A 23,268-nucleotide genomic window follows, 5' to 3' on the forward strand; every position below is an offset into this window, starting at 1 on the left:
TGAACTGTTGGATCAACACAGCCTGAAACCCACCTTATCTCTTGAATTCTTATTTATTTATTTATTTATTTATTTATTTATTTATTTATTTTGAGGCCGAGAGTTGCTCTGTTGCCCAGGCTGGAGTGCAGTGGTGCAATCTTGGCTCACTGAAACCTCTTCCTCCCAGGCTGAAGTTATTCTCCTGCCTCAGCTGCCTGAGTAGCTGAGATTACAGGCATGTACCACCAGGACTGGCTAACTTTTGTATTTTTAGTAGAGACAGGGTTTTGTCATGTTGGCCAAGCTGGTCTCGAACTCCTGACCTCAGGTGATCCATCCACCTCAGCCTCCCAAAACGCTGGAATTATAGGCATCGGCCACTGGGCCCAACCACCTCTTGAATTCTTATACAGTATAAGCTAGTTTCACTTAGGTAGCTTGAGATAAGTTTCTTGTTATTCACAACTGGAAACATTTTAACTGATACCCTGAAATACCATGATATGGCAGTCTCTCTAGGCAGAGAAGGCTTGAGACAACTCCCCAGATTCCCATGGCTCCAGAGTGGCACAAGACATTATCCAAAAGTTACCCCTAAAAGCTGAGCAATTTAGCTGAGAGGGGCTGGTAGACCTGGAGGGGCCTTGCAGCCATGATTAGGAAGCAGCAGTATAAGCCACACAAAACCAGAAACACTGTAGGAATGTGGACATTATAGTGGAAATCGCAACAGTAGGATAATGACAACAAGGAACCAGTTAATTCCTAGATCACAGCAAATTCCACACAGGACAGATGATGTCCTGAGACCACACTGTCCCCATCTGACATTTCAGTGCAACTCAAGGACCCATCATCCCTCAGACCTTGGAAGAATGAAGAATGGACTCTGTTAATTTTCTACCAGCAAATAGCATGGAAGCTCAAAATAGAGATTGTTCGATCATGGAAAAATTAAAAGTTACAGACTGAGAAGATCATAACCCTAGAAGTATACATCCCAATTATACAAAACTAGTTCTTTGGCCTGCGAGTGGCAGAGGCGGCATGATTATTTTGATCATCTTGAGCATCCTCTCCCCCATTCTGGGTTTACCAATCCTGCATCAAGGAGGATCACAATCAGCCTCACTGTATCCCCCTCTGCTGCCTATTCTTATCTGGAATTGTTTAAATTTCAAGCTCAGATCATCTTACAAATGCAAATTACATTGTGATGGGCTCTTGGACACAGCCATGATCAGAAGTCTTACTATAGAACTGTGGCCCCCTCAGCCATTCCAATGACCCTCACCACCATTGTCGCCTTGATCAAAAGGTGGATATATAACCAGGTGTCTTAGTCTGTTTTGTGTTACTATAAGAGAATACCATAGACTGGGTAATTTATAGTGAACAGAAATTTATTTCTCAAAGTTCTGGAGACTTGGAAGTTCAAGATCAAGGAGCTGCCTTCTTGCCACTTCACACATGACAAAAATGTATCACATGGCAGAAGTACAAAAAGAGGGCAGGAGAGAGCAAGAGACAGCAAATCCACTACTGCAGTTACAGTTTAGTTCATTCATTAGGGTGGAATACTCATAACCTAAATATCTATTAGAGGCCCCACCTTCCAGTACCATCACAATGGCAATCACATTTCAGCGTAAGTTTTGGAAGGAACAAACATTCAACCCTTAGCACTAGGTAAAGGAAACTCAGAGAAATGTCTATAAATTTTGTCCTGCAATCCTATATTTTCCTTATGCATCTTTCAAAGTAACACTGTTCCAAATTTGGCGCAAAAAATAAAAATTAAATAATTACTAATGGATAATATTCAGATTCAAAATTGGTCTAACTAGTAACATGAAAATATTTACAACTCTGTTCTCTAATTAATTTTGTAGAATTTAAGTGGTACAGTGCTTGAAGCATCACATAATTCCTTAATTTTCTTCATCCTCATTTGTATTCCAAACCCTTAAAACCAATCTCCTTTTCTCAATGTTGTCATATATTACCCCAAAGAGAGAATGACTGATGCTAACATAAAAGTCATAATGTCATTTTGAGGTTAGGAAAAATTTTTTCATGCTTTTATTCCAAGAGGAAGAGAATTTGCTATCCACAACTGGAAAATTAAAGCTAGGTGTCAAATGGATGGGTCTCCATCTCATTCGTATTATCACTCATCTATTTAAACTATTTAAACCCATGGACTTGTAGAAAATAGTTTCATCACTATATTAAAGATATTCTCCAGTTGAGCATTTGATAGCAAATGTTACTCAAATGGTAGAAACAAATCTTAATTTTTAATAAATGTAAAAAATAAGTCTGTTTACTCTTTGTGACAGCTCTTACAACTTTACAAATATATAAATAATATTTAGCAATTATGTACATACCTATTCCTAAGAAGTCTAAGCTACAGTTTTTTTCTATCTTGTCTCCAAAAAGTTGAGTTTCTGCAGAGGTCAGTTTGCTAAGGACAAAGCTCATTTTCAATATTTGAAAGTGTTGGCGTGCAGAAAATAATACCCCTAACTATGGCACTCAGGACCTTCTAAGACTGTCACGGCATGTCTTTAACTTGGCAAAATAAATGTCTAAATTGATTGAGATTTTTCTCAGATACCTTTTGGTTTACAAAGGTAACCCTTTTTATTATTTGCCTTGCTGAAACACAAAAAGCAGTACCACAAAATATGGCACATTGGCATGCGGAGTGCTTTGAATTAAAGAAAATTGAAAAGCCTGAGAAATAAGCCTCAGAACCAATCTCTCCCTGACCTTCCTCCAAAACGTTTGTCTGGAATTCTCTTTCTTTCCCAAAGAACCAGGAGGGATTATCTCTGGAACTTCCTTATTTGACTAAGAAAGCTTTTTTTTTTTTTTAAATCAAAAGAAATGCAATTGTCTTCTCACCCCTAGGAATCGCTCATCAAATAGCCAGGAAAGATTAACCACTGGAGAAGAGTCATTCTCACAGAGAAGGCTGGGAGTCATTCCCACACACAGACAGTCTTTTCATCTATTCTGGAAAGCAACTCCAAGAGATTAACTGGGAGACTCTATCTGCATAAGACAACCTTTGTTCACAATGAAGTTTTGCCTCTCACCTTGCAGCCACTTCCTCCAGAACCCACAGGAACTTTGTCCAAGGCCATTGTTCTTGGGACTCATTCATTTCTCCTGCAAATCATTTACTCCTACACCCTACTCCTCATCTCCATTTCCCCTATGAAGAGGAGTATATAACCAACTGGATCTCACTGGGTTAGGGTAATCACTGTCCTATGATTTCCCCCAGGGCACATTACATAAATTTTGTCTTGCCTTTTTCTCTTATTAATCTTCCTTTCATAAGTTTATTTTCAGTGAGTCTTCAGAGGGTGAAGGAGAAGCTTTCCCTCTTCAACCCTACAAAGGCCTATTTTTAATATTTTTATAAAATGTTGACTTAGAAGCTTGCAATTAGACCATGTGATATAGGTTAGCATGGTTAAAGAAAAAATTATTCATGACACTTGTTAAAGGTGATAAAGCAGACTTTATTCAAAGCAGGGGAGGCCTTAGCAATAGGCATAGGGACCACAGTAATAGGGTCTCACAGTGAGAAAGGGAGATGAAACTCAACTCTGACTTCAACAAGGACAAGTGGGGATTTATAACCATGGAGCAGCACTGGGGACAGGGATGATCAGTGGATGGAAAATAAGAGAAACCATCAATGACAAAGAATATCCTTGAGGAAACATCAATACTAAACATCAGGGATAATTATTAAGAGGAAACATCAAGGACTATCTCCTTCAGTCAAATGACTATCGTTAAAAAACAAACAAACAAACAAAAAACAAAAAACAAAAAAAAAACTGTGTATGTTAACTTAAAATTATAAATGCAGTTTGTCATCACAGGTTGTTTTTACTCACCAACTTGATGAGAATTAATTCATTTGCGTACCACTTGATCAAGCTCAAATTATTCCAATCTGTGTAAATAGAATGGAGAAAAAAAATTTTAACATTAACATTTATTAAAATTGGTTGCTCTCCAATGCCAGCGCCGCCTCTGGCTCGCCGAGCTCCAGCCGAAGGAGAAGGAGGGTAAGTAAGGAGGTCTCTATACCATGGCTCGTACAAAGCAGACTGCCCACAAATCTACCAGTGGTAAAGCACCCAGGAAGCAACTGGCTACAAAAGCCACTCGCAAGAGTGCGCCCTCTATTGGAGGGGTGAAGAAACCTCACCGTTGCTGGCCTGGTGCTGTGGCACTCCGTGAAATCAGACGTCCACTGAAGTTGATTTTTATCAGAAGTCCACTGAACTTCTGATTCGCAAACTTCCCTTCCAGCGTCTGGTGCGAGAAATTGCTCAGGACTTTGAAACAGATCTGCGCTTCCGGAGCGCAGCTATCGGTGTTTTGCAGGAGGCAAGTGAGGCCTATCTGGTGGGCCTTTTTGAAGACACCAACCTTTGTGCTACCCGTGCCAAATGTGTAACAATTATGCCAAAAGACATCCAGCTAGCACGCCGCATACTTGGAGAGCGTGCTTAAGAATCCACTATGATGGGAAACATTTCATTCTCAAAAAAAAAAAAAAAAAAAAATCTCTTCTTCCTGTTACTGGTAGTTCTGAATGTTAGATGATTTTTTTTCCATGGGGTCAAAGGTACCTAAGCGTATGATTGCGAGTGGAAAAATAGGGGACAGAAATCAGGTATTGGCAGTTTTTCCATTTTCATTTGTGTGTGAATTTTTAATATAAATGCGGAGACGTAAAGCATTAATGCAAGTTAAAATGTTTCAGTGAACAAGTTTCAGCGGTTCAACTTTATAATAATTATAAATAAACCTGTTAAATTTTTCTGGACAATGCCAGCATTTGGATTTTTTTTAAAACAAGTAAATTTCTTATTGACGGTAACTAAATGGTGTTTGTAGCATTTTTATCATACAGTAGATCCCATCCATTCACTATACTTTTCTAACTGAGTTGTCCTACATGCAAGTACATGTTTTTAATGTTGTCTGTCTTCTGTGCTGTTCCTGTAAGTTTGCTATTAAAATACATTAAACTATTAAAAAATATATTAAAATTTAAAAACATAGCTTATAAAGATGTATTTAAAGAAACAGGTCTAACAGATTAATTTTAAAACACAATACCAGGTACAGTTTTAACTTACAGGCACAGATGGCTGCAGAGGCTTCCAGGCTTTGATTAGGGCAGTCATGGGAGCACACAGGAAATCTTCCAGAGGATTCGAATGGTTTATTTGAGCTGGGAGAGGCAGAAGCAGCAGCAGTTTTCTCCCTAGGAGAAAAAACTTTCTCCCTAGAAGCAGTAGCATTTCCTCCCTAGGTCAGTTCTGTGGTACAGTTCCCTGCAATCTACTCAATAAAGTACTCCCCACAAACGAGGGTGTAAACCGTAAGAGAAGAAGACATGGAATCCAGCAAATGGGAGCTCCAACATCAAACAAAGCGGTTGTGTTCCCAGGTAGACAATAAAAGGAATGTCCTGAAACACAGCACGACAGTGAGTCTAGAAAGAGACAAATCCGAGACTAGCGAACAATACAGTCAGGATGGCTAAAGGTGACCCCAAGAAAACAAAGGGCAAGATGTCTGCATATGTCTTCTCTGTGCAGACGTGCAGAGAAGAACGTAAGAAGAAAAACCCAGAGGTCCCTGTCAGTTTTGCAGAATTTTCCAAGAAATGCTCTGGGAGGCAGAAGACAATGTCCGGGAAACAAAAATCTAAATTTGATGAAATGGCAAAGGCGGATAAAGAGCGCTATGATCGGGAAATGAAGGATTATGGACCAGCTAAGGGAGGCAAGAAGAAGAAGGATCCTAATGCCCCCAAAAGGCCACCGTCTGGCTTCTTCCTGTTCTGCTCAGAATTCCACCTCAAGATCAAATCCACAAACCCTGGCATCTCTATTGGAGACGTGGCGAAAAAGCTGGGTGAGATGTGGAATAACTTAAATGACAGCGAAAAGCAGCCTTCCGTCACTAAGGCGGCAAAGCTAAGGGAGAAGTTTGAGAAGGATGTTGCTGACTGTAGGTCGAAAGGAAAGTTTGATGGTGCAAAGGGTCCCGCTAAAGTTGCCCAGAAAAAAAGTAGAAGAGGAAGATGAATAAGACAGGAGGAGGAGGAGGAAGAGGAGGAGGAGGAGGAGAAGGAAGAATAAAAAAAACTATTTATCTGTCAAAAAAAGAAAGAAAGAGACAAATCCACTGTGGAGTGGAAGAATGGATTCAAAATGCATATGTTCTAGAACTAGAGTTCTTAAATTTTCCTTAAGTGCTTGAATGTATTACAAGGTTCTTACTTTCATTCTTATTCTCAACTCCCTTTTAGCTCTGTCCATTGTATTAAAACCACCTTTGCAAAGTTTATGACTGAGAGAAATGTAGCATGGCTAAATCCATCTTGCTTCTAGCCTCATAGGCTGGCTGTCCTCATTCATTCCTGGGTGTAGGCCAAGCAAGGATGATAATAGTCCCTCCCTAAAACTGCCCCCCTCCTTGTCTGGGGACTGAAATTGCCTTTGTAAGACGAATGAAAGACCATGAGATTAGGATTATAAGAAGGGCCTGAATTTTGCTAAAATGTAGGCATAGTTAAATGATAACCAGTCATTGTTCCCTAGCTTGCTTTTCTATATTTCCTTACTACTCAGGTGTCATGTGGCCAGAAGTCACAAGATTTGTAACTTCCTCAGTTGCTCCTATACATAACATCACTATTTTAAAACCTAAGTCTTTTGAGATGATTTTCAGACTTGCATCCTGGCAACCAACTGACTCCACCTGGACCCGTGACTCATGATTCAACCAGTCCTGCAACTCCCACCCAGAGGCTGACTCAGTGTAGAAGGACTGTCTTCCACATTCCTAGGATTTCATCCCCAAACAGCCAACAGCACTCATTCCCTGAACCCCTGCCAACCAAATTATACATACAAACCATAGCCTCTCAGTTCTCAATGAGGCTACTTTGAGTAATAAATTCCCATTTTCTGCTTGACTAGCTCTATGTTAATTAAACTCTTTCTCTACTGCAATACCACTTTCTCAGTGAGTTGGTTTTATCTGTGCAGGGATCAAAAAGAACCTACTGGGTGATTACACTATTAATATCAATAACAAAGCAACTTTTTTTGTGTGCAAGATGAAGTCTCACTCTGTTGCCCAGGCTGGAGTGCAGTGGCTCAATCTCTGCTCACTGCAACCTACGCCTCCTGGCTTCAAGGGATTCTCCTGCCTCAGCCTCCCAAGTAGCTGGGATTACAGGCACGTGCCACCACAACCAGCTAATTTTTGTATTTTAAATTTTTAGTAGAGACAGGGTTTCGCCATGTTGCCAGGCTGGTCTTGAACATCTGACCTCAGGTAATCTGCCTGCCTCAGCTGCCCAAAGTGCTAGGATTACAGGCATGAGCCACCATGCTTGGCCACAAAGCAACTTTTTTAAAAATGAAATAATTATTAGCTTTTCTAGAAAAGCTTTGTCTCTTTTAACCTATGAAAAGTATTAACATTTGTCTTTAAAAATCACTTTTGCATTTTTTTAGAAGAAACAGTGTGTCATTTCCATTGTGAAAGGAGACTGTGGAATATTGTAAGACTCACCTGTGAATGATTTTTATATAGACATTCTAATTTTAACATTGTATATGAATAGAACCAAAGAAGATGAAATGACTGTGCATTTGCGTGGTGTGTATTTGAATTGGAGGAGGGCGGCTGGTTGGAGTTCCAGGAGTGAATAAGGGAACTAAATCCTATCTTCAATAGTAGGAACTCAATAGATAATATTCAAAACTGAAAAAGAAAAACAAAACTTAAGTAGCAGAAAAATCTGCTTATTTGAAAATATGGATGCAAATACCAGTAAAAACTGCTTAAACTGTTGGAAATTTTTTACTTTGGAAATGAGAATTAGAAGCTAGAAAGTGCAAAGCTGTAGATTGCTGTTAAAAGCTAGCAGAACTCAGCATATTTAAAGTGAATATGTATGACTTCAACAAAAATAAAGATTAAAGTTTTAAATAAGAACTATTTTTCAATTCTTTCTCAAATTACATTATTGTTTTTTGTTAGTATTGCATTGAGATTATAGAAGGATAATTTAGGGAGAACTGACATCTTTTTGAGTATTTTCCTCTAGAAATATGGTTGAGACTTCTTTTCCATTCTCAAAAAGAGTTTATCATTTTCTTGTTATAAGTCCTGTGAATTTTCTCTTATTTGTGCCTGGGCCGGCTATGTTACTTTTGCTATCACAATGACATCCTTTTCCATTATATACATATGACAACTGGCTGTTTCTAGTGTACAGGAAACTTCCGTATTTTTCTTGTAACTTGCCACCTTACCAAATGCCTACCTCTATTTCCTAATACTTTTTCAATTGATTATCTTCAGTTTTCAAGCTAGAGAATCATATAAACATACAAATAATTATAATTCTGTATTATAGTATTCCTTTCCAATGCGTATAACTTTCTTTTATATAGCCTATTGCATTGGTTAGTACTTATTGAATACAGCTCTAATAATGGGAATAATTGATTGTATTGCTTCCAACTTGAATAGGAATACTCCTGGATTTCCCTAGCATGAATATTGCCTTCTATTTTTATCAGATAGAAGCACAATTGTCTATTTATTCATATCTAGGACTTCCCCTATCTAAACACTCCACACTTTATCATATTTGTATTTGTCTTTATACCAGAATTTAGAATAATCCCTGGCTCGATAAAAATTTTTTAAACAAATAGGTCCATAGGTGAAAAAGTCACCTCTAGACAATCACATGCTTTGTCTCTTTTAACCTATAAAAACCATTAATATTTGTCAAAGTATTAAATGGCTTTTGCATTTTTAGAAGAAACAGTACTGCATTATTAACTGGATTTCCCAGCACTTCATTTTAAATGCTTCTATCTGTGCTTCTGAGCATGAATTGTTTAAGTGTTGTGTTATCCCTATGTTATCTTTGCCAGATTTGGTTTCAGGATTTTGCTAGCCATATTAAACGAATTAAAATGCTTCATGTCTTTGCATTGAAACACTTCTAAAGTCATAGGAATTCGATATTAAGAGCATTTATCAAGAAAGCAACCTGCCTACTGGTCTTTGAGTTCTTCAGTAACTATTCTTCTATTATGTTTCATTGTCCTTTATTATACAAGATGTGTGTAAGTGGACTTTCATCATAGAAAGTTAAAACTATACCTAATTGAAAAGACTAAAAATGTGATCTGTCTCTCTCACTCCATCCCACCTATCCCGAGTTTAATACTTTTATTTTCCTTATTTTTCCTATGTCCTCACATATTTATATGTAAACACAATATGCATGTATATGTGCATTCATACATGTATAAGGAATAGAAGAATTATTCTGAAACTACTCTTTTCCACTTACTCCTTGAAAAGCCTTTCACTTATATATTATAAATGATATGAAACTATATGTACTTCATCCTTTAATAGCTGCATAATATTCAACATTATGGCTTTACCATACACTCTTTAACTACTCTTCTACTAATGAGTATCTGGATGTTTCCCTCTTCACTATCATCAACAAACGTGCCATGATCATTCTTGTACATAGACCTTTAGGCCACTGCATGCAAAATATTCTTCAGAATAAGTTCATAAACATAGAATTACAAGGTCAAAAAGGCCATTTTAATCTTAATAGTAAAAAAGTGTTCTCCAAAAAAGATTTTGTCATCTTATCCTTCCATCAATAAGGTATCATTGTGTTCATCTGTCATATTCTTACTAACACTGGGTATTATAAAGCTTTTATAATTTTTTTAATCTGATTAATGAAAATTTATTTAAATGTATCATGTTAATTTACATATATCTGATTACCAATGAGGTTGAATATGTTTAGGGTTTATTGAACACTTGTATTTCTTTTTCTATAAATTGCTTTTCAGTATCCATCATTCATTTTTCTATTGGAGTGTTCGTTATTTTTCTATTGATGCGTATTGAGATTAATCCTTTGCTAATATAATGCAAATATAGTCCCAGGCTGAAAGTTGTCTATTAATGTTACTATGTCTTCTGCATACAGAAGTTTCCTTTTACATTTTAATGTATTTAAATATGTGATTATTTTTCCTTATGGTTTTAATGTTTTATATCTTAGATAGCTTTCTGTACCACACATTTATAATTTTTCTGCAGCTTTATCTAGTACTTTCATATTTAGCTTTTTGGGTATGGTTTAAGGCATATGTCTAAATGTATTTCTTTCACAATGGATAACCAATCACCCCTAACTGTATTGCTTTGAAAATGGATAACCAAGCTTCACCCTAATTTGTAAAGTAATTCATTTTCCTACTCATTTGTTTGCCTTTTTTATTATTGATGGCATCTAGCACTTACATAGTTCTGACCATATTTCAGGCACCCTTCTAAGTGCTTCCTGTATATTAATGCATTTAATCTTCACAACAACCATTAGATGTTGGTAGTATAATGATCCCTCTTTTACATGGAAGGAAACTAAGGAACAGAGAGTTTAAGTAACTTCTCCATGAATGCACAGCTACTGTGTGGAGTAGCGTTCTTTATAATACTAAACTCTGTTGTGCATACCTCTCTTTCTAGATTCCATCCAATCTTATTAACCAGTATCTCTGCCTATGCCTGTGCAAATCCTATACTTTTATGATTCGATTTTCAAATTTGTTTTAATTTTTGAAAGACAAGTTTCCCTCATTTTTTCTTCTAGGAGTTTTCCATGTTACGTGCTATTTTGTCTACCATTTGACCAACGGAATAGCATGTTAAGTTTCATAAATAATGACTAGGAATGCATTACATTTCTAAATTAACTTGAAGAGGACTGATATCTCAAAAAAAAATTGTCTTCTATTTAGGAAAGAACTGCATATTTGCATTTGTTGGACTTTTTCTCTATTTTACACTTTTCAACATATAAATCTTAAAATTGTTAGGCATTTTATGTTTTTATTATTATTGTAAATAGATTTTTTTCTCTGTTTCATTCTTTAGCATATTACTGATAATATATAGGAAAACATGGATTTTTTTCTATATTAATTTTATATCTATCATACTGAATTTTACTAATTCTAATTTTTTTTGGATAGTTTCTTGGATTTTCATGGAAATCCTTATTTTCCAAATAATTATATCTTTGTCTTTCTTCATAATATTTATGTGTCATGTTACACTTTTTTGGTCTGTACAGTTGCACTGCTTAGAGTTAGACCCTCTATTACAAGGTTAAATGGTAGCAGTGCTGGGAGCAAGTTTATCTTGTCTCTGACTTTGGTAGGAATGTTTCTAATGATTTACATCACACATGGTGTTTGTTCTTGGTTTATGCTAATCTTTATTAGTTTAATGAAGCTTCCTTTTATTGCTAGCTTACCAACACTTATTGTTTACTTGTTTTTAATCACAAATGATTATTGAATTTTAGCAAATATATTTTTTTGCCCATATTGAAATGCTACGACTTTTTAAATCTATTTATATAGTTAATTATATTAATGGATTTCCTTGCGCTGAGTCATCCTTGTATTAATAATAGCTACATTTAGTGTATTCTTTCTATGTTCCAGAAATGATGTTAAACATAGTTATTAGGTAAATACATGTTTAAGATTACTATGTCCTCTTGACAAACTGATCTTTTCTCTGTTATGGAGTTTTTTTTATCTCTAGTAATAATCTTCATCTGGAAGTCTATTTTGCTTGATATTAATATAGCCCAATAAGTTTTATTCATGGTTACTATTTATATGGTATATATTTGCTGTCATCTTAATGGGCCTCCAAAAAGCATGTGTCGGAAACTTAATTACCATTTTAATAGTATTAAGAGGTAAGATCATTAAGAGATAATTAGGCCTTGAGGGCTCCTCCCTCATAAATGAATCAATGCTGTAATCACGGCAGTGGGTTTGTCTTAAAGGGATGAATTTGCATTCCTCCTTTCACTCTTCTGCCATGTGAACAACAGTGTTGCCCCCTCTGTAGGATGCAGCATTTGAGATGCCATCTTGGAGGTGGAGACCAGGACCTCCCCAGACACCAAACCTGCTTCTGCCTTGATCTTGGACCTCAGTAGCCAGAACTGCAAGAAATAAATTTCTATTCTTTGTAAATTACCCAGCCTCAGGTATTCTGCAGCGCAAAACAGAATGAGCCACATTTTTTCTTTCTTTCTGTTTTTTAAAAATTATCCTTTAAGTTCTGGGATACATGTGCAGAAAGTGCAGGTTTGTTGCATAGGTACACATGTGCCATAGTGGTTTTCTGCACCCATCAACTTGTCATCTATATTAGGTATTTCTCCTAATGCTATCCCTACCCCTATCCCCCACCCCTGACAGGCCCCAGTGTGTGATGATCCCTTCTCTGTGTTCATGTGTTCTCATGGTCCAACTCCCACTTATGAGTGAGAACATGCGGTGTTTGGTTTTCTGTTCCTGTGTTAGTTTGCTGAAAATGATGGTTTTCAGCTTCATCCATGTTGCTGCAAAGGACATTAACTCATCCTTTTTTATGGCTGCATAGTATTCTATGGTGTATATATGCCACATTTTCTTTATGCAGTATATCATTGTTAGGCATTTGAATTGGTTCCAAGTCTTTGCTATTGTGAACAGTGCTGAAATAAACATACATGTGCATATGTCTTTATAGCAGAATAATTTATACTCCTTTGGGTATATACCTAATAATGGGATTGCTGGGTCAAATGGTATTTCTAGTTCTAGGCCCTTAAGGAATTGCCACACTGTCTTCCACAATAGTGGAACTAATTTACACTTCCACCAACAATGTAAAAGCATCTTCTCCACATCTTCTCTGGCATCTATTGTTTTCTGACATTTCAATGATCGCCATTCTAACTGGCATGAGATGGTATCTCATTGTGGTTTTGATTTTTATTTCTCTAATGACCAGTGATGATGAGCTTTTTTTCATGTACTCATTGGCCTCATAAATGTCTACTTTTGAGAAATGTCTGTTCATATACTTTGTCCACTTTTTGATGGGGTTGTTTTTTTTTTTTCTTATAAATTTGTTTCTTTGTAGATTCTGGATATTAGACTTCTGTCAGATGGGTAGATTACAAAAATTTTCTCCCATTCTGTAGGTTTCCTGTTCACTCTGATGATAGTTTCTTTTGTTGTGCAGAACCTCTTTAGTTTAATTAGGTCCCATTTGTCAATTATGGCTTTTGTTGTCATTGCTTTTGGTATTTTAGTTATGAAGTCTTTGCCCATGCCTATGTCCTGAATGGAATTGCTCAGGTTTTCTTCTAGGGATTTTATGGTTTTGGATCTTACATTTAAGTCTTTAATCCATCTCAAGTTAATTTTGTATAAAATGTAAGGAAGGGGTCCAGTTTTAGTTTTCTGCATATGGCTAGCCAGTTTTTCCAACACCATTTATTAAACAGGGAATCCTTTCCCCATTGCTTGTTTGTCAAAGATCAGATGGTTGTAGATTATGGTGTTATTCTGAGGTCTCTGTTCTGTTCCATTGGTCTATATCTCTGTTTTGGTACCAGTACCATATGACTTTGGTTACTGTAGCCTTGTAGTATAGTTTGAAGTCAGGTAGTGTGATGTCTCCAGCTTTGTTCTTTTTGCTTAGGATTGTCTTGGCTTTATGGGCTCTTTTTTGGTTTTATATGAAATTTAAAGTAGTTTTTTTCTAATTCTATGAAGAAAGTCAATGGTAGCTTGATGGGGATAGCGCTGAATCTATAAATTACTTTGGGCACTATGGCCATTTTTATGATATTGATTCTTCCTAACTATGTGCATGGAATGTTTTTCCATTTGTTTGTGTCCTCTCTTATTTCCTTGAGCAGCTCACTGCTATTTTTTAAACATGTCTTTACATTTCTAAAATTTTTTATTTTGATTAGCTTTTGCTTAAAGGTCTAAAGTTTTATTTTTTAAAAAAAAGCATATATGAGTCATATAATTTCTGAATTCTTGCAAATCTGAACCAGGCTTTGATTTGCCTTGCATTTGATAATAGCTAGGTTTAGTATATAATTATTGGAACATAATTGCTTTTCTTCAGAAATCACACATTTTCTCTAAGGTGTTCTAGTATTAGTGTTGCAAATAAAAAGTCCAATGTCATTTAAACTTGTGGGGTGGGAGGGTGATATTTTTTCCTAGTTGGCTGCTTCTAGCGTTTGTTCTTTATCTAAATATGGTGAACCACCTGAATATGGCTTTTTTCATTATGTCTGTCCAGTCTTTGGTAAGCTTTCTCCATGAGAAAACAGAATTCTTCAACTCAGAAAAAAATGCCTTCTTTTATTTCTTTGGCTATTGCTTTCGTTCATCTATATTGTTTTCTCCTTCTGGAACTCCTCTGATAATACTATTTCTTTTTGCTTTCATCCTTCCTGCCTCTTGACTGTCTTCTAAATTTCCAGTTCTTGAAATTTATGCTCTACATTCTGAAAGAATGTTTTATAGCTATGTTTCTCTTTATTTTCAAGACACATTTTTAGTTTCTAGATTTTGACTTTTTGGTGAAAATCTTCACTTTAAAAAACTTAGCAGGTCTGTTTTACTAGAGGTTGTTTAATCTGAATACCCATATTTGATCCCCCTCCTTTGGACCGTTAAATGTCTTCATTTATCTGGTGATATTTCTCTTATTTTTACAGTGGAAGAATTTGTTTTGCCAGCATGAACAGCCAAAATGTGAATAGTGGCTTATTAGTGACTCCCTCATTTACTACCACATCTAGCATTTCCAACTAAAACTCCTGAGCTTCATCAACATAAGTAAAAAGTTTCTGATGATGATACACAAATGACTTTGTTATAACCCCTTTACATTTCTTGGATTATTTCTTTCTAGAATAGGAAAGAGGAAATCATCAGATGCAATTAGATACCATCTTTGTCACAAAAGATTCTGTTTATTTTTTCTAGACCGTAATGAAAGAAACTTTGTATTTCTCACTTAAGAAAAATAAATTTTTAAAGAAAGAAAAATTAGACATACTCAACTTCCTTCCTCACAGAGAAATAGGAAAGTTATTTTAATTTCAACATTCTTATGAAAAGAGCCTTTTTGGGAGGGATAAATTTTTGCATTACTTTCCCCCACTAAAAACATTTTAAATACATTCCTTGAAACCATCTTTTATAGTCCTGAATTTACTACAGACTTCTGTGTCCAATAACCCAAACAAGGACAGGAAAATATGCCCATGAAAGTTAACCTCTGCTGAAAACAACCATGAGGTGGAAAAAAACAACAGGAACATCTGTATTTTATCCTGACAATATGTTCCCTCTTATTCTGGAAGCACAGGATGTCTTTACTCTGTCAGCTGCAAAAATATTATCTCTCTGCAGGAATGAAACAAGTGTGGAATATATATTATGTTACCACATTACATGCATACCTAAGCAGAAAACAAAGAAAAGAGCCATTTAATATATAACTCAGTTTTGCCTCCAGGGACAGATAAAAATTTTTATTATAATATCCAAATGGTACAGTCCATAAATATACATGGGAAATGTGATAGGGCGAAGTCAGGTTCTTTTGGCTAGATACTTGTGGCTAAAAATTTATCATCTGACCCTCATCCTAATCTTTCCTGCAAATAGATATGAAGTAAGCTCTGTTTTTTATGAGGTCCAGAAATCTGGGGGCAATGGAGATCAAAATCCATCACCATTTTTCAGCAAGCCATTAATTTTTTAATGTCTGTGGAAAATGACTATTGGCTGATATCTTTCAGTTCCATTTCCAACGTTATGCCTTATGCAGTTTACCTAATAAACAATCAAGATACTAAAAATACAATAAAAAACAGTTAACTAAATTGGTAATTTAATAACTTTGGATTATTCTAAAGGCTTAGTTGTGTTTACCCTTTTTGAAATCAATAACTTTTCATTTGGAATTTTACATCCACTTTAATGAGCATTCTGCTAGCAGCAGTTTAATTTAAGATCCGAACTTATACAAACAAAAGAAATAGAGGATTTTACCTTGGTAACAATTTATTCTTACCTTTTGCAGACTGCATCACTGATTTGAAGGTGTAGATCCCTGAAATCTCATTATTTATGCCTCTTAAAGTTTGTTTAATGTTTTTAACCAGAGAAGGGGTTATATAGGAAGAGTATTCCCAATGTAAGAAGTCTTTATGTTGCTCAGATACTTGCAACATGACTGAAATGCTTCTTCTAGTACTGGAGCTATCTTTGGAAGCTTTTACAGAGCAACGACATGGCTGCCTTATAAGCAGTCAACGAGAAACATCTTGTGACAATGCCACTGGCTTTCACATAAGCTGTCTATTTCATGTCTTATCAAATTGAAGCATTTGTCAACACGCAAACTTTGCTACTTTGTATCTTCACATTCCCTCACTGATTTAATGCAGACAACGTTTTCAGCATTGATCACTCTCTATAAGTAACCTTTTGGGGTCATATAATCTATCCCCATAAAACTAAGTGGAAGCATCCTCCATAAGCAAGGAGCTATATCTACTTTCTCCAAAATCCACTCTCTTGCTCCATACCATAGGGACTCAAGCAGCTCTGGAGTCTCCAGAGGGTGCTCAAGAGGGAAACTGTAGTCTTTGGGGGTGCCTCCCTGTGAAATGCTGTGTTGTCTTGCACTGATGTTGCTTCCTGGAAGCATTTTATATAGCTTTCACACCCTGATGTACCAAGGCTGTACATTACCCGCATAATTTATGAAATTATTCATAAAAAGTTGTTATTTCACCCTCTGTTACAGCTCTACTTTCCACAGAGGCTCACGAAAGCAATTTGCCATTACTTTTAATGGCAAAAACCACAATTAGTTTCACACCAAGCAAATAATCCTTGGACCGTGTTGGAACACACAGCACCAAGTAATTCCTCCCCAGTTTGCCCCTCTCCCAGCAGCCTTGTAACGAATCCTCTCCTTAAGTGCCCCCCCAAAAAAATCACATCACACAAATAGACACCCAGGCACAATCAAAACCCCAGTTTAGGCTCAGCTGGAGCCTTTTGTCCCATCTGTAATATCCAAAATTCACCCCATATGATGAATAACTGTGTTGCTTCATGAACATTCTGTCACCTGTAAGAAGAGAGCTTACCTGAAAATGACAGGAGCACAGAGCAAAGCAAGCCAGAAGATGAAGAGACGTCCCTATCAACCCTATCTTAGCCCCCGAAACCAGCCTCCACCTATGTTTTCCACAGTTACATGTGGCAATAAGTTCCCTCTGTTGCTTAAGTTAATTTGAGTTTGGTTATATGTCACTTGCAACTGAAATAATCTTGACTAATACACTAATAATTATCAAATTTTATTGGGTTATATAAATATCAGTGCCTCGGAAACTTGAAACAACAAATCCAGAGATGTGCAACCATAAACACTATAGCCTGATGAGTGATTTAATTAAATACGTACATATAGATCATTCCCCAAGCCACATATATACAAATAAGGAGAAATAAATCTGAAGGAGAAGGAAAAATCTTTTGCGTTTTGACACAATTTATTAAGCAGAAGACATCTGCCCAATGTCTAGGTCTGGAAAGATAAATTATTCCATTTTATGTTGTTATTAAATTGTATTACTCTTCATTAAAGTTAAATGCATTTAGAGGAATTAAGCTTATCAAAAATTTGGCAGTGTAATGTAAGTGATGATTCTTTGTTTATTTGACAACATCCTCCTGTGAGTTGATTCACAATTTTAATTTTAGAAAACAATATTTCCTTGATGGGGGCTGACAGAATGATGTGAACTGCTGCATCATTTTGCATGAAGTCATATTGATTATGAAAGGAAACAGAAGCCAAGTGACTTAACCAATTTTTCAAGGAGCATTATGACAATAATGTTTCCATATTGTCAGAGGGGATCACATCAGTTTAAGAACTGAAATTAAGCTTCAGGAGACAGTCACCTATCCTTTTAAAGATAAGTACAAAGGAGCTCTATAAAGATAAAAATTCTAAAATTCTAAGCCGGGCTTGGTGGCTCAAGCCTGTAATCCCAGCACTTTGGGAGGCCGAGGCGGGTGGATCACGAGGTCAAGAGATCGAGACCATCCTGGTCAACATGGTGAAACCCCGTCTCTACTAAAAATACTAAAAATTAGCTGGGCATGGTGGCGCGTGCCTGTAATCCCAGCTACTCAGGAGGCTGAGGCAGGAGAATTGCCTGAACCCAAGAGGCGGAGGTTGCAGTGAGCCGAGATCGCGCCATTGCACTCCAGCCTGGGTAACAAGAGCAAAACTCTGCCAAAAAAAAAAAAAAAAAAAAAAAAAAGATAAAAATTCTAAATAATGTTAATGAAAAAAATTGGTTAAAAATATATGAAATTATGTATTAATATCAAGCACCTTCTGTGGATACAATGAGGAGCACGACAGAGACATTGGAGAGCTTTCCACCTCGAGGAAGGCATTAGCCAATCACAAAGAGTTATAATTCCAACTGGGATGTTAGCCGAGAAAGGGACGTGTTACCAGGCCCATGCTGGGGCTTCATGCTAAGCAGATAGACTGGGGAAGGATTTCATGACGATGTGATATTGAACTGATATTTAAAGAATGGATAAGCCCTTACTCAATGAAGAGGGAAAGAGCATTCTGGTCTGAGGGGCAAGGCTCTACGTAGGTGTAGGGAAGACTGGGACAAGAATAAGAGATCTAAAACTGCCCTGTGGCCAGAACCCAGAGAAAGGAGCCAGTGAGTGAGGAGAGCCCAAGCTGAACAAAGATAGAAAATTTCCTCCTAAAACACTGGGTGGACTTTGAATAGTTTCAGGCAGGGCTTGTGTTATTAATTTTGCATTTAACAAAATATCACCTTGGCTTCAGACTGGATAATAAATAGGAGATGGGGTCAGGGTCCAGGCAAGGGAAAATAGTACCAGGGGCTGCATAGAAGTAGGGGTGAGGGTAAGTCATAGGTAGAGAAACCATCTGTCTGAACAAACTGTCATGGCAGTTTATTCTCATCAAACATTTATTGAGAGTCAGCAGCAGGAAATCTGACTGAATCATTCTCTTTTTAAAAAAAACCTTATGGGCAAAACTCTCAAACATCTAAAAGAGTGGACAGAATAATTTAATGAACCCCTATATGCTTGACCCTAAGCTTCAACAGCAATCAATGCTGGACTGATCTTGCCTGATCTATGTTCCCACTCTTTCTGTACTCCCAGATATATTTTTAAATTATGAACATTTCAAACCTTCAGAAAAGTTGCAAGAGTACTACAATAATCATCCATTTAACATTCATCTAGATCCATTAAGTGTTAACATTTTGTTAACTTTATGTATATAGAAAGTATATATATAAAAAACCGTATGTGTGTATATATATGCATATACATACATATACACAGTGTGTATTCTCTCTCTCTCTCTCTCTCTCTCTCTCTCTCTCTCTCTCTCGTGTGTGTGTGTGTGTGTGTGTGTGTGTGTGTGTGTGTTCCATCATCTATCCCCTAAGAGCAAAGGCATTCTCCTATACAACCAGCATATAGTTATTGCTCAGGAACTTCAGCATTGTCTAATACACAGTCTATATTCAAAATTTCCCATGTGTTGCAATAACATCCTGTATAACTGCTTTTTTCCCCCCAATCCAGGATCCAAACAAATCTCATGCATTCCTTTGGTTATCTTGTCTCTTTAGTCCCCATCAATCTCAAGCGTTCCTCAGCGTTTGTGTCTTTTGGGACATTGATGCCTGTGAAGGGTCTTGGCCGGCAGCTTTGCAGGATGTCCTTTAATGTGTGTTTGTTTGTTTACTCATGATTAGATTGAGTAATTTTGGCAGTACTATCACATAGGTGATGTTTGTCCTTCTCAACATATCACCTCGGGAGCCACATGATGTCAGTTGTACCGTTACTGATGATGATTCTTTCACTTTTCTAACCTATTGAGTTCATATCCTGTAGACATAATCCATTACTGAGGAAACCAGACAAGGACTGCAAAATACAATTTCTATTTCCTCATGAGCCATATTAACACCAAGAGACATTTACACAGATCATTATACAGACAAGGCTTTATTGGCTTTATTTGCAAAAGGTGGATATAGATCATAAATAGGCGTGGATGGGGGATGAATATCCTAACACAATTAGAAGAAATCCGCAAGTTTGGGAATTCGAATCTGGAGAGGAAGTGAAGTGTGGAGGTGAAGCACATCACCTCAGGAGCCAGACTGCCCTGCTACTTCCCACCTATATGACTTTGGGCAAGTTACTTAACCTTTCTGTGTCCACATCTGTAACATGGGTCATCATAGAAATTTTCCTGTATGGTTGGGGTGATCACTGAGTTGCTACATGTGCAGTGCCTGGCATATCATAACCATATCAATGGTGTGATGATGATGACGATGATGATGATGATGAGGGTAATGTTTCTAGAGAAGGACCAGTAACCTCCATGTGTTGACTAAAGGAAAACCCTAAGTTATTTTTAATAAAAAATATTGTCTGAGCCCAGGCATGGTGGTTCACACTTATAATCCTAGAAATTTGGGAGGCCAAGGCAGGCAGATCACTGAGTTCAGGAGTTTGAGACCAGCCTGGACAACATGGTGAAACCCCATCTCTACCAAAAACACAGAAATTAGCTGGGCATGGTTGTGCACATCTGTAGTCCCAGCTACTCAGGAGGCTGAGGCAGAAGAATTGGTTGAATCCAGGAGGTGGAGGTTGCAGTGAGCCAAGATCATGCCCCTGCACTCCAGCCTGGGTGACAGAGCAAAACTCCATCTCAATATATATAGTCCAAAGTTTACACCCTGTTAAAAACATAATGTGGTAAAATGTCAACACATTTGTATAAAATCATCAACATCATTGAATGAGAACTACATAGGACCAAAGAGTTTGATTTTAACAATTAGATGCCTAACATTAACATTTCCCAAATATTCCACAAAAGACATCACAGGGTAGAAACATCTAGACAACAGAAATAGAGGAAGGGAGCAGGGAGAAGCAAGGAAGGGCAAAGAGGCGGAGGGAGGGGGAAAGTCCAACATCCCTGGCCCTGAGTCCTCAAATCTCACCCTGCCCAGGACTTAGTTAGGCCGTTTTCACCACTCACAGGCTTGCTCCCTGAACGGTCCCCTCGGGGCTTCTTCCTGCTTTAGGATTTAAAAATCCAGGCTTTCATTATTGTCTCCCCCAGCTCAGACTACCTACCCATACCCCAAACACAGACAGCATGTTTTCTTTTTCTTCTTCTTTGTCTCTTATTTTTCAATGAAGTCCCACCATTTATCAAAGTCAAATAACTTCTATAATCGGCATGAAGTTTACACTCCCAAAACCCAGATGTGCCATCATAAAACCCCCTGTATTTTTTTTTAACTCACTTAGATCACAAGACCACTTCCATAAATGGAAAAATACCTTACTGCCAATTCAAAGGAAACTCAGACATTTCTGGGATTTCTTTCTCAGTTTCTTTGGGGAAATGGGAAGTCAATATGGAATTAATACTATTTCCTCTGTTCTCTCTATCACTCCCTAAATCTGGGAGCAACATGTAGAGCAGCTCGAGCGGCAGTAAAAAAAGACAGGATTCTCTCAGTTCTCTCAAGGAAACTGTCTAGAACAGCAGACTGTCCAATAATCAAGTAAATGCCCAATTGCAATACAGGTTAAGTTTCCCAAAATTGTTCTGGGAGTACAGAGCAAGTATAGAAAAGCATAAACTCAGCTCAAGGGGCCAGAGAAGCTTCCAGGAGGAGGCAATTTTTAAGTTTTATCTTAAAGAGTGAGAAGGAGGCAGTAAGTTTAAGAAAACAGGGAAAGATATCTCAGGGAGCCTTTGTTAAGGCATGGAATAGCGGAAGAGGGTGACGTGCTTGGGAAACACAAGTAGTTTTGTTCAGCTAGAGCACAGGGCATGTTCGGAATACTGAGTAGGAGATGAGTCTAGAGAGATGAACAGACTGTACATCAAGCCAAAGGATTTGGATTGTATTCTCTAGACCAGAGCTTGGCAAACTGGACATGGAGTCCAAATCTAGCCCGGTTTTGTAAACAAAGTTGTACTGAACACGGACATGCTCACTTGTTTACATACTGTCTATGGCTACCTTCATACTTCAACATCAGAGTCGGGTAGTTATGGCAGAGACTGTATGGCCACCAAAGCCTAGCATATTTACTATACAGCTCTTTACATAAAAAGTTTGCTGACCCCGGGCTAACCCACTTCACTTATATATGCACCCTCTTTAAAAGGATAAATTATCCTAGAGCCAAAACTCCACTTAGATATTTTCCATATTATTTAGATATATGCAAACTTAAAATTAAGTGCAAGCATCTTATGCTTGTAGCGGTTTTGCAACTATAAAAATGTGTATAAACTAACAAAAACAATACAATTCAAATTAATATATTAATTAAATGTGACTGATGTCATCACATGTATGGAGACAGATTTCCACTGCCAACACTGGACTATCACAGTGCAGGTGCTTTTGAATTCAGCAGCTTATACCACCTGGACCACAGGATGGCTTTACTTCTTTGAACTAGGGTAAAACCTTTGTTAATACCACAAAAGACAGTGACTTCCTAGAACTTTATCTATCCCAAATGCCTCATTTTGAGGTACAAATTTCCCCTGTCCTTTTTTGCACAAGCTCTTAATAATTATAGTAATGCTCGTTGGTACAATGAAAACAAGATGCAAGTGCAGAGAAAAAAAAATCAATTATCAGGACTCAGCTCTAAGGTAGCCATTGAGGTGATCCACAGTTGTTCGTATGTTTTAAAATATTATCAAACGAAAACACAGTAATTTAAAAATTACCCCAAAGAGCTGCAGATTCTGGATGATACGGAGTTATTGATGAAATCTAACAGACAGCTCTTCATACAGCAACAAATAGCTAAAAACAACCAGTCCAAACTAGGTGAACCCAAGGGGTAGCAATGGATTAGAGAAAAGAGGACACATTTGAGAATACTCAGTACACTATCTGGTCAAAACTTGAAACATCAAATGCTCATGCGGAGGAAGAAATATAAGGGAAGACTCAGGAATGACAGGTTTCTGGTGTGGGCATGTGTGCTCACCAAGGTGAATAAACACAGAGGAAGTACAAGTGTGGGAGAGAAAGATACTAAGATCCCCTTGGGTATGTTGAATCTAAGGCATCTGTGGGACTAGTCCTTATTCTGAATAAAGTTGGAC

General features: G+C 37.2%; 1 long non-coding RNA gene and 1 pseudogene across 2 annotated transcripts in view; both read left to right on the top strand.

The window, feature by feature from the left end:
- Positions 1–23,268, top strand: part of LOC141580549 (uncharacterized) — a 55,713-nt gene that overhangs the window by 27,266 nt on the left and 5,179 nt on the right. The window lies entirely within an intron of this gene.
- LOC101044318 (high mobility group protein B3 pseudogene) lies at positions 5,374–6,160 on the top strand (annotated as a pseudogene).

The sequence above is a fragment of the Saimiri boliviensis genome, chromosome 1 (genome assembly GCF_048565385.1).
Source record: "Saimiri boliviensis isolate mSaiBol1 chromosome 1, mSaiBol1.pri, whole genome shotgun sequence".
Taxonomy (NCBI): Eukaryota; Metazoa; Chordata; class Mammalia; order Primates; family Cebidae; genus Saimiri; species Saimiri boliviensis.